Here is a 13,256-nt window from a genome sequence, read left to right as displayed (position 1 = left end):
TACCTGTTGTAAGTTTTATACCAGAATTAAAAAAAAAAAAAAAAAAACATATACAAAGAACATTTATTACTGTGACTGTGGGTAGGCTCTACTTCTGGATATATAAACACATAATATACAAATAAAAACTTTATTACTGACAGTTGCTTCTCAACGTTTGTAATAATTAATAATTCTAAAAAAAATAAACGTTGTAGTGGTGTATCGTTACATGTGCTTTACTATTTCAATCGACTATAACACTAACAGGGACAGTTTTAAAAAAGTATTAAATCGTAAATGTTTTACTGTGTTTAGTGGTATATTATTGATAGGCCTATAAAACATTTAAAACAATATTTCGTTACTGAGTGGATAAAGAGTATATTTAAAAATTGTTCTTCCCATCCTCTTCCACATCCCTCAACTCTAATGTTGTATACAAAACACAAATTGGGTTTGTTTAAATGAGTTCAAATAAAAAAATTGGACTCATTTTTAAGACAAGTTTCTCCTTCGGAAGTAGGCCTAATTCCCAGGGTGCTAATTTTAGTTAACTACATTAATCATTGTGTCTATTTATTCATTTCGGAAAACGACAATTTATTTATAGTCCTGCGGTACGTACATATTAAATCGCCAGTTTTTTTACGCTGAAATTACTGTGTTTTTTGGGGTTATTTTTGTATGTGTAGTGAATTGTTTAATAAACGAAACCAAACGAAACCATCTGTGGACACGACCTATTAATTAATTAATTATTAATATTCAAATAAATACCCAAAAAAGAACATATTTTATATTAAAAGTTAGAAAATTAATTTTTCTTTTGGTGCTTTAGAGATTGTAACAGAAAGTTTTCAACTTCAATGATCCTCTTTGACATAATTTCATCTAGATTAAAATGATTATATATACAAGTGACATTCTTTTTTGTTGATCCAATAACTACAAAAACAAATATTTACAAAAAAAACTACTTACATTACAACTACACTTTGAAAAAACTCACCTTTTCAGTAGACTGTAGATATTACAATCTGATTTGATTTACCTTTTTTTAGTGTGGTTGAGTTGAATAACATAGATTGTGATGGCTGATTTCTGACTGATTTGACTTTTGATTCAAGTTTGACCGAACAATGTTTCCTGTTTAGGTTTATAGCAGCCATATTCTTTGGATTAAATAATATCTCATCAACATGTGTATTTTGAATGCTATAAAGCATCTAAATACTGCATATAAAACAGAATTTGGTTTCCTTTCCTCTTTCATCTCCATTTTTCATTGTATCTATTTTTCTATAATATAGTCTGATTATTGAAAGCCAACAATTTCATCCTTCATGGTATAGGTTTGCAGACCGAAGCAACAATTTTACTGTAGTGGATGCATACTTAGTTTCCTGGTTTTGCCCAGCTGACGTTATATCTACTGTATTATTTGTTTCTCCTTCTTACAACAAACTTTCATTCCTATTGTTAAATCAGTCTCATTTTCATTTATTTTCGGATTATTTATACAGTATGTTGATCTTGTTGATAGCAGCATATATTTTTAGTCTATTGTGACATAACATGGCTACAATTAACTATGTTATTGCTATTGATTTATATATAGTTGTATAGTATTTTCAGTTTCTTTCAATATGCAGTTCACTCTCGGTAATCCAGTCATAACTTCAGAGTCAATTTTAGAAATCCTGCTAGCATTTTCAGCTACTAATCTATAATCATTTTTTACTTGCCCTTTGTATGTCTGGACTATATTACTTGAAGAGATCCACTCTGTATAACATAGTATATTCAGCCAGTTGGTTTAGTTCAGTAAAGTGTAATGGGTCGTAGAATGATTCAAACAAAGTTTAATCTTGTATGCTGATGATGTTGTTCTACTTATTCCATGAAGAAATGTTTGTTTAATATCAGGCTCACTGTGGACTTCCCACTATACATCACTTTCTTTTGTCTGTATAGTTTTCAGAGCTGAAGTAACTAGTATTCAATACCTTTTTAATAGCTATGATGTCTTCTGCTTGGAGATTTGTTCTTGTTTGAGGAAGGTTCAAAATGTCTGCAAGTAATTTTGATTTTATTCATTTTCAAAGTCTCTCGTCTTAACTGCTTAATAAGAAAAAAGGGAACAGCTCTTATAACAAGAATTCTAGAAAAACCAGTCAGATATTCAAAAGAACAGGCATCGGTCAGGTCATTGCAAATAAGCATTTCTATAGATGTCTTTAAATTTCGCTTGTTGAGCAAATTTATAGAGATTTTTTGATAAAATCTGTGTATATTGTTGATATAGTTTAAGCTATTATTTTTTAGTACTTTTGATAAATCTGCCTTTTCACAGAACATGCAATTCAACTCAACAACACTAATCTATCCGGATTAGCAAAAACTACAGGGATGAAGGAAGATGTTAATGATGTGATGAAACATAATGCTCACATCAGACCAGACTGTAAAATAACATCAACAGTCTAACTTTGCAAAACATGTGAGAGACATACAGTAGTACAGTAATTTAAGTAGTTTCATTGTTTTTGTTAAAATGTATTCTTTTAATATTTTGTATTTACTGTACTTTATGTATGTTAATGGATGCACAAGAAGTGTGCCACTAAAGTGCAGTACCAATAAAATATTTTATTGTACTTTTTGGTTCAGTTCAACCAAAAAGAATGTCGCTTGTATTTTATTTCAATGGTGCTGCATTTCTTTTGGTGCAGATATTTCTGAAGAATAATTAAATTAATATTCAAATCCAAAAAGTAAAAACAGATAACGGTTTCAAAAATTCCTAATTCAGTAGATCTTTTGTCTTTTGTTATGAACATAATTTGTTTTGTTGCATACTATTGTACAGTACTACTAATTTCATTAATGTAACAAAATTGTTTGATTTGAAAATATAGTCCAAATAGAAATCTAAAAATGAAATAGAATAAAAGTAACTTATTACTATTAGCAATTTAAAAAACAAAATATTTTCGTGACTTATTTAAGGTGAAAAATGCAATGCCCTTAAGGCATTAATCAACACTCATTTAAAACACAACCAGCAAATCAACTTCCTCCGTTAACACTAGGGAGTTCTCTAAAATTTTTCGTTAGTATACTCTGGCAAAGACCTATTCAGCCGAGTAAACCTTTTGTGGTTAGTCGGGTATAAGCATGCAGTAAAAGAGACCAAGAGGGCATATGTCATATGTAGTGTGGTCGGGAGAGAGTATTTGGAAGAAGTAGTAGTAGACAGCGACATATTTCCATTATGGAAAAAAGGGTACTGAAGAGAGAGAAATCTATCTCCTAATTTTATAATAAATAATACATGATAGATAGAAAATCTGGCAAAAAGAGTGCGTAACAACGTTTAACGTGCAGTGTGTGTGCGCAAAAATCTGCGCACTCATGGCAATTTTATAAACGCTTACATACTCCAATTTCATAGAAAATAAATATTTACAATTTTGAAAATTGTAAGCGCGTGTATGCACACGTTTGCGCTACACACATGCGCACAATTGTATTGCCATATGATGAAATTTGGTTTAATTATAATACATGATTGTGAAGATATGATTACAAACGTGAATTTGTTAAATCAGTAAGCAGCGTTGAGACCTGGAGGTATTAGATAGTGCATAATTTTGTTGCAGCTGAAGCTAAATACCATCGAACAATCATCGCCGTGCTCAATCATTTTTAAAGAAAAAGAATGATGAAGAGCCAACTGAAAAAATTCATCAGGAATCATTTCAAAGGCTGTCAATCCTTGATGATAGTGATGAATGGCAATCATCAAAAGTATTTTATGTTTCTTCATGCAGTGAAGGGGCAGTAAGCTTTATGGGGCTAGCAGTTGCAATCGGTTGCAGTTCAATATTTCAGTTAGAAAGTTTGCCTCCAAGTACTGCTACAGCCAAACAACATTCATACTGTACATATCTGAGACAGTTCAAGAATAGATGGGTAAACTCTTCACCTCCTACACAATGGGACTGGCGGTTTCAGGAAGTTAACTCTTCCACCTGTAGACACATACATTGCTGTTGCACCAGATATGTTGCTTAATATGGTAGCATGTGGGTGCAAACCAGAAGGTTGCAGAAGTATGACATGTAGCTGCAAGAAACTTTGACTCTATTGTACCTATGTGCAGTAAATGCAGTGACTTGAATTGCAACAATATAGCACCAACAATAATGGACAACATTGAAGATGAAACACAAATTGAACATACTGCATCCAAGATGACTTTAACACCACTTTCTGTTTGCTGGATGGACCATCCTCGTTAAATAAAATAAGCCTGCATATCCAAATTATTTTTAGCCTAGGTCTAGTGTCTTTGATTAAACAATTGTTTTTTATTCTTTCATTTTTAGTTCATTTAGTCTTTCTGCTGCTTTTATATCCTGACTGAGTTTAACAATTGACAAGAGTATAGTCTATGTACAGTAGGCCTATGTTAATGTAATAATAGGCCTAGGCTAGGCATAATAAAACACACTAAAAGTATTGTTAGTTATATAGTAGGTACCTTAGTACACCTTTCTAATCACTTAATACATTTATTTATTACCGTTATTTAGAAATGGCTTATTACAGAAGAACAAACCAAACAACTCTTCATTCAATGTAGAAGAGAATAGCATCCTCTATAATCTTTCTGACAAGTGGTACAAGGATGTTCAACAAAAAAATGATGTGTGGGATGATATTGCTATCAAAGTTGGAATTGAATCTGGTAGCTTCTCAGATTATGCCTCAATGTGTTGTGTAGTTTGACTTATACAACTTGTTTGTATAGATGTAACTCTAAACATACAGTAATATATTTTTTGTCAAACTGTATTTGTGGTTGGATAGAGTGTAAAAGGCAAAAATATATTTACAGTGTGTTCTATAAAACATCTTTATTATTAATACTGTATCTATAAATGAAATAGAAATTGATTGCCATACGTCGTTTACCGATACAGTATTACTTGTAAAAATACCAAAGATGAATGCAATCAAGGCGAACTAAATGAAATGTTAATTTGACAGCTAAAATCACAGTAGAGATATCTAAAAATATGCCTATGCACAGAGATATATGTATTGTAAAATTTGAAATTCACCTTGATCATTTGCTTGGAAATAACAAGTACAATCTGTTTCTTTTTCAATTGGTAGGAAGAAAGGAATAACATCCACCAGCTCAACAACTACCACAACAAAACCAAGAAGATGAAAATATACCACATACCATATTTATGCAACTCATGGCTCATTTAGACGATTGTTGAAAGGTTGCCAGGTGTCTGGTGGAGTATTTCTTTTTAGAGAAGAAGAGCGTGCATTTTGCAACACATCTGGTAAGCGGGGAGCAGATTAATTGGATCTGATCAGAATGGCGATTAATTATGAAAGAAATGAGTCACAACAAATTTTATTTTTAAAATAACACAAAAGTAAGAGTGACAGAAAAAACCCAGAAAATGACAGTATATAATTATTATGTATGATCAAACGATGGATGAATGAAAGTGGTAGTAAACCACAAAAGAGAAAAAAAATGTTTTCCCATCGTGCATGTGTGGAAGTATTGATTATACAATACAAAAAAAAAATCAATAATAATAATACTGTTTATAGTTGAGAGGCCAAATACACAAAAGTCCTCTATAAAAAAATTGGGGGGATTTTTTTAGTACCACTTTTATTCTGACAAGCTATAACATATTATATTGAAGTTTACTGTAAAGATGAAAATAAGTGACCCACGTTATTCAAATTGTTGACGTGATGACATCATCCAAATTAAAATAGTTGTAAATCATGCAAAAGATAATTGATTAACCTAGACAATATTAAAAATTATTAATACTATTACTACTATTAAATGAGATGAGAGAAAAAAAATCATTATTTTCATTCGAATGGCCATAATGACGACGTCAGACAATTGTCAAGCAACAAAGTTACATGATAATCTACAACTCATTAGCTTTCAAAATAAGTTGAAAAAATGGTGAGTCAACGCTCTTCCTGAAGCACTATAAAATAATAGATTTAAAATATAAAATAGGCATATTTTTTCATAAATTTGCAATTTTCAAGCGCACGGTTTTTAAAGTTTAACGTGCATGTGCATCATTATTTTGCAATTAAAATTCATAAAAATGAATGAAATCTATACAAAAAATAGAAAATTTTGAAATGCTCAAAATGTCCTGAAACATATAGAAAATATAATAAATAATTTTGCGCATTTTACAATTTTAAATGTGTGTGCGCGTAACTTTGTGTGAAACATGCCACTTTTAATCCACAGAAAGTTGACTCTTGATTTTTTGCATTTTCACCAAGAGTCAATACAAAATGACTTCTATGATCAATCATTTAAATTCATAAAATCGCACGCAAGTCACGTTGCGCAACTGTGACGCTTTTAAAAAATAGGAGGTGCACAACTTCACGTAAATGATGATATGTTGACAGAGTTACGAAATGTTATGTTTACAGGTTTTACAGAAACGCGACACACAAAAATAGGGTGGAAAGAAAAAAAAATAATACAGAAATCAGATCTCATACAATCACAAGGAGTTATCCGCCAAGGTGCGGATAACTAAAAAGTAGAAATGATATTCTTCTATGTAAATCACAAAGAAGCTTATGCGCTTATACATGAAAGTAGATGTGTAATTATATGCAACGTACTAAAGTATGGACGATACGTGCCACCCTCTTATGTTTTTTGCCGAGACCCATGAATACTGTTTAGTTTAGTAAACCAAATTCTTTCATACTACAGTATAACTTATTTGCCATGCAGAATTGCATTGTGCAAGCTAACTGCTCAAACCATTCTGGATATCACAATTTTGATTACATTTAATGTTATATACAGTGTATTTGTTTTGGTACTACTCTAGACCATGGATGAGCAAAATCTATACAAATGACTACATGGTAACTTCGACTTAAAAGGCACTTGCACCGACCATGTCTTAATCAGTTTTACACATCAATAAAGTGACAGTCATGTCAAAGAATTTAATTGAGGAGACTAAATTATTATAAACTATATTGTACATGTCCACAGTTTATCTGAAAATTAAACACCTGATACAAACAAATAATTTCAGCTACTGTTTTGGGATTGGTGAAAAAGACTTTACTACTGCTATAAAGGAACAATCTTACATTGGAAAGTGTATTGTAGTCTAATGTAACTTTTATTTTTCAGAGGTTTTTGTTTTGTGTGTGTTACTGTATATAGGCCAAAATTCAAAAGTGCCGTAAATTTCTGACATTCTATATGGTATACTTTTTTTCCGCAAAATTTGTACTGCACCCGGCTAATAGTTTATAAACAAAGTACTATGTGTAAAATGAGAATACTTCTTTTGCTAATAGAATAGACAATTTCAGTGTTGCCATAAAATCATGACCATAAGACTATATAATTTATTGGTTCTAAACATGAAAAAAAAAAAAAAAAAGTTAAGTTCTTAACCAATTCACCCCGATAAGTGCTTAAAGGGCTCATGGGGTGAAATTCAAGGTCATTGTAAGCAAATTGTCAACAAATAAAAATAAACCAAATTTACATGCGCAGTTTGTTGTGGATGAAACGTGACAACAAATTATACAAAATACTCACTTTTTTTTTAAAAATATGCTTCCATATATATAAACAAAATTGTTGAAACATAACTGTTTTTTCGAAGCACGCTGTTTGAAACGCGACGGGCGTGTTATTGTGAACATACAACGTAAAATCGTCTAAAATCCATCATTATTTGTAATAATCACTATTTTGAAGCTTGTATACAATAAATATATAATAAATGAAGATATGTATCAGTTGTGGTATTTAAATCGTCTTATTTCCATGTAAAAATGAGATTTTTCTACGGAGCAAAATTGTGGCCGTGTCCTCCTAGGACAGCGCTATTTTGTTTACCTCTGTTCTGTAAATGAACCCTGACATGTCAGATGCATTATGGGCATGAAATATTTTTGTAAACTCTACGCAACGGTCAGTTTGTTGAAACACTTTGACAAACATTTTGATACCAAACTTGTTTTTTAGTCTAATTTTCTGCAAACTACACATCGCAGATGGCAGACCAAGCTCCCAAGAAACGCCCTGTGCAAGAAATGTGAATTCTAAGTCGCTTTCGGGATGTTTTTTTTTACATTCCCAGTGAAAGCCATGAGAATTCGTCCAACTCAAACAGCGGTCCTGCTCCCGAGGCGGCTCCCCATAGGCCTATATGGTCATCGTCGGACGAGTCCATCTACGAGGAGGGGGAATTAGAAGAAGAGGGGCGAAACATTCGGAGATATGGAGGTAACCTCAAATGGGTCAGGTTCTACTGGTGGTGATAGGCCTTCCACCAGTGGCCTGAACACAGCCACAGTTGGTGGTACCTTTGGGAGCAAGAGGGCCCATATTTGGTGGCATTGGGGGTCAGGGAATTCATAACTTCGAAACCGGTCATTCATAATGGTCAAGTTTGGTCTTATTTTGAAGAAAAGAGATAGATTCTGATGGAAAAAAATAGTTTTATCATAAATAATTTAGCAATTTCATGCATTTGGTAGTCAAAGATATAAAAAAAATAATTTTCCTAAAATTTGCATAATCCAGACTCCGCCATAGGTAAAGCTTATAAAACATTAGTAATAAAAATCTACCAGCTGGGGTTAAGGTGAGAAATTAAGATTGACTTTTCCTATGAAGTTGCAATCTTTTTTAGTGTTAAAATTAATTAATCCTTGTTCCATTTTCCATTTCAAGCTGTCCCTGTGTCATGAGAAATGTTTAAAAGAGTTGTGCAACTGTAGATTCCGGAAATGGCACTTATCAGACACAAATTAGATTTCCGTAAACATTACATTTTTAACATTTTATTGTTGTTGTTCATCAGCAGATGATGCTGATGATTATGGACAACTAGAAATTGCCACATCAGGTAAGTCTACTACAATATTAGCAGCAAAACATTTGAAAACACAAATGTACAATGTATCAAGAACGAAAATGTATAAAATATTAATGTTATAAATTGTTTTTTTTTCTGTAGGAGATGACCCTACAACCATGACGATCTCGCAGGTAAGTTTAAAAAAAATAATTCTGTATTATTTAATATCCATTAAGATGCAGTTATGACTTAAGATAAGTGATGACTTAATTCATGGAAAATATCAAGTTGCTACTTTCCTAGATCGCATCATTTCCGATCTGAAGCAAGAATTTCCTGTATTTACTGTATGGAATGCAAGTCATATATTTGCACTAGAAGCATCTAAAAGGACAAAGGCAATCAGTGTAGTGTTTGTTTCAAAACAAGATGTGGATGCCACTAAAGCGGATCTTGATCTAAGATGGGACGGAATTATAACGTTGCCGAACACACATGCTAGTCATACTATAATTCCAATAGACAAAAATTCTGTACGGTATGCTGCATATGCGACATGTCATGAATACAGAAATCAGAGAATATATTCAATATCAAAATCAAAATATTCAACCAAAAATTTGTTTAAAATTATTTTTTTACAGAGACAATACATCTTGATGATAAAATGATTGCATTTTTTTTGTTCTCATCTTGCAGGCAAAAAAAGAGGGTTTTTTTTAACATTGAATCCTGGATTCCCAATCAAAAATTGGATTATCATAAGGACGTAAGTTATGAATAAATGATGAATGAAAAAATGATGTGTGATAAGGCAGCCAAAAGAAGGCGGCGAAGACAAAGCAACAGAATATGGTGTAAGCCCTGGATCCTGAAACGACAGCAACAAGGAGCGTATGGAAATTTAATTCAAGAACTGCGGCTTCAGGACCAGGAATCCTACAGAATTTTTCTACGAATGGATACTGGCACATTTGACAACCTCTTGAGTTTGGTAAAGCCCATTATACAGAAACAAAACACCAACTGGCGCTAGAGAATTTCTCTCCAGGAGAACGATTAGCAATTACGCTTCGTTTTATTGCAACTGGTGTGTAAACATGTTCAAATCATCAAAAACCCAAATTTATTCTATCCCTTATCCTTTCTCAAGTTTTTCAAGTATACTAACAATCTGATTAACTGTAGTTGCAAATAACCATTCATTTGTCAAACAAATTGTTAATTTTAGGTGAAACATACAAAAGTCTTTCAATTCATACCAATACAGAGTTAAGGCCACAACAATAGGTGAAATTGTACCAGACAATCACATTATTGCGACATGATCGCATTATTGTTCGCTCTCCAGACAGCAATGTTTTTTTATATTGTTACATTTTGTTTCGTCCATTAATGCAAAAGTCCTATTCGATATAGGCAGTGGCAGGAATCGACGAATAATCGATCTCACCAGTTTAGCCACTGAAATCACCCCAAGTCGACGTAATGCCATGCTAGGGCTGCATGTGCGACACGACCAGCACGTTCAAGGGAAAATTAAAGGCCATTAAACTTGTCGAAAAATATCCAAAATTTGAAGAGGTTTTCAAGAAAGTAGGAGAAAGTTAGAAATAGAAGAAGAGTTAATGTTGGAACTGGAAGAGTTTACGTGCCTGTTATATGGATCCCGATCGAAAGCAAGGAGTACCGATGAACTTAGATTTGACTTTCTTTGCAGGAAATGCAAGGAAAAAGACGGAATAATCAGTATTAAAAAAAATATTGATTTAGCTAACTTTAACTAAGAAATTAAATCTTACGGAATAAGTTCCATAAACCGTCACATATTTCATTGTCGGCAGCTGCGCTGTACTTTTAGCAAACAAAAAACATTTGAAAACAGATGAACTGTTACATAACATACTAAACAACAGATAATGCAAACCGTGAACTGTTACATAACATACTAAACAAAAGATAATGCAAATCGTGAACTGTTACATAACATACTAAACAAAAGATAATGCAAACCGTGAACTGTTACATAACATACTAAACAACAGATAATGCAAACCGTGAACTGTTACATAACATACTAAACAAAAGACAATGCAAACCGTGAACTGTTACATAACATACTAAACAACAGATAATGCAAACCGTGAACTGTTACATAACATACTAAACAACAGATAATGCAAACCGTGAACTGTTACATAACATACTAAACAACAGATAATGCAAACCGTGAACTGTTACATAACATACTAAACAAAAGATAATGCAAACCGTGAACTGTTACATAACATACTAAACAACAGATAATGCAAACCGTGAACTGTTACATAACATACTAAACAACAGATAATGCAAACCGTGAACTGATACATAATATACTAAACAAAAGATAATGCAAACCGTGAACTGTTACATAACATACTAAACAACAGATAATGCAAACCGTGAACTGTTACATAACATACTAAACAAAAGATAATGCAAACCGTGAACTGTTACATAACATACTAAACAACAGATAATGCAAACCGTGAACTGTTACATAACATACTAAACATGATGGAAATAATAACAATAAGTGACTACACCACTGATACTATAAATGAAGGTAAAGACGTAGAGGTATCGTGTTCTGGACCTGGAAGACCAACTGTGGCAAGTGACAAGTTATGCAGGGAAGGGAAGTACAAGAGAACCTTATCAAAACAGGTATCCTTACTGAGGAAGTCTAGAAAAGCCAAGTTGCAGAGATACACAAAGAAGGAAAGAGAGCATTCATTTATAGTTTAAAGTATGACATTAATAAGAAGCAGAGGAAGACTAAATTAGACGGAAGTTGGGTATCAACCTTACAAGTGATGACCTTGTAGAGGTTCTCAATGGTGTGCCGTCAAAGCGGTGAGGTTATTGATATTGTTGACAAGAAAAATGGCTTTGCAATATTTTGAATTGCAAAACAAAATACCACAAGTATTTCTTAAAGATATAGTATTGCACGTTCAATGAAATTGTTAGAAGGTGAATTTAGGGCTATTCTTCGACCCAGGAGGACATCAACAGGGTACAGGATTGATGTCCTACGTTTATTACATTGTTTGCGTTTTTAATACTTTTATATCAAGGATGAAGAGCTTTGGAGGTTATGGCTGAAACATTAGAAACAGTCAAAGTGTATGTTTCACAATTTCATGTGTGAACAATGAACAAGCGTTAAATGGGATCAAATACCATGGGACAGAAGATATTTGGCCAATTGCAATCTTTTATGGGAGTGACAAACGTTACAATTTAGAAGCTAATATTGGTGTACAATGTGGTAGTCCAGGATGGATGAATGAGTGGATAGAATCTGTTCAGACACAAAATCAGGCCAAGGTGATTCTTTCATTGATGCTATGCTTGGGAAAAGTGGTGAATTCGAGCCTTTGTGCAAAGATGGATACAGCATACTTTGATGAAGATATAGCCACAAAAAGGAATATTGATCCATCATCTGGATTTCGATCGGGTCTAAGTAAGCTCTTCAACAGAATTTTCCAAAATTCACTTGTTCCTGCAATACCTATCCAACAAATCGTAATACTGTATCAACCATGCCGCAACAAGAATAGTTGAAATCCAAATGCGCCATATCGGAATAGATATCAAACCAGAAGCTGTATTCAAACAGATTATGAGTAATAAACTTGAATGTTTTAGGCTCAATATGCTAGAAAGAAAAGTCAAGAATGCTGAACGCATGGACAATAATCGAGACGGATCATTAAAAGATCAACTAAAACTAAACAAAACTGAAGCATGCACTTTTACAATCCCCATCGAAGTTCATAACCAAGTACAGATCATTGTTGGAAGGTGTAGCATATGAAACAAATGAGGCGATGACTTTCAAATTGGATGAATTTACGATGAAAAGAATGAAACGGAAAGTCCGGAAATAACAGAGTTTGACTTGGAAACAGAGATGTGAAGAGATGTGAAGGCATGAGCAGCTATTTCAAGAACTTAGCAAGCTTGACCTACATGGAAAGGATCTTAGATTGTTGCAAAATTTGTACTGGAAACAGACTGCATGCATGAGGGTAGATGGGGAGTGAAGTGACTACACAAGTATTGGAAGAGGAGTGAGACAGGGCTGTGTAATGTCACCAGACTTGTTTAACTACTATAGCAAGTTGATCTTGAGGGAGCTAGAGAATGAGAAGGGTTTGAGAGTTTGTGGTAGAAATATTACAAACATCAGATATGCAGATGACACAGTTCTACTGGCAGAGTCAGCTGAAGATCTCCAAAGGTTGCTGGATGTGCTTGTAGTAGAGAGCGAAAAGATGGGTCTGTCTATAA

Source organism: Antedon bifida, chromosome 5, assembly GCF_963402885.1.
Source record: "Antedon bifida chromosome 5, ecAntBifi1.1, whole genome shotgun sequence".
Lineage (NCBI taxonomy): Eukaryota > Metazoa > Echinodermata > Crinoidea > Comatulida > Antedonidae > Antedon > Antedon bifida.
Note: the sequence above shows the minus strand (reverse complement) of the source record.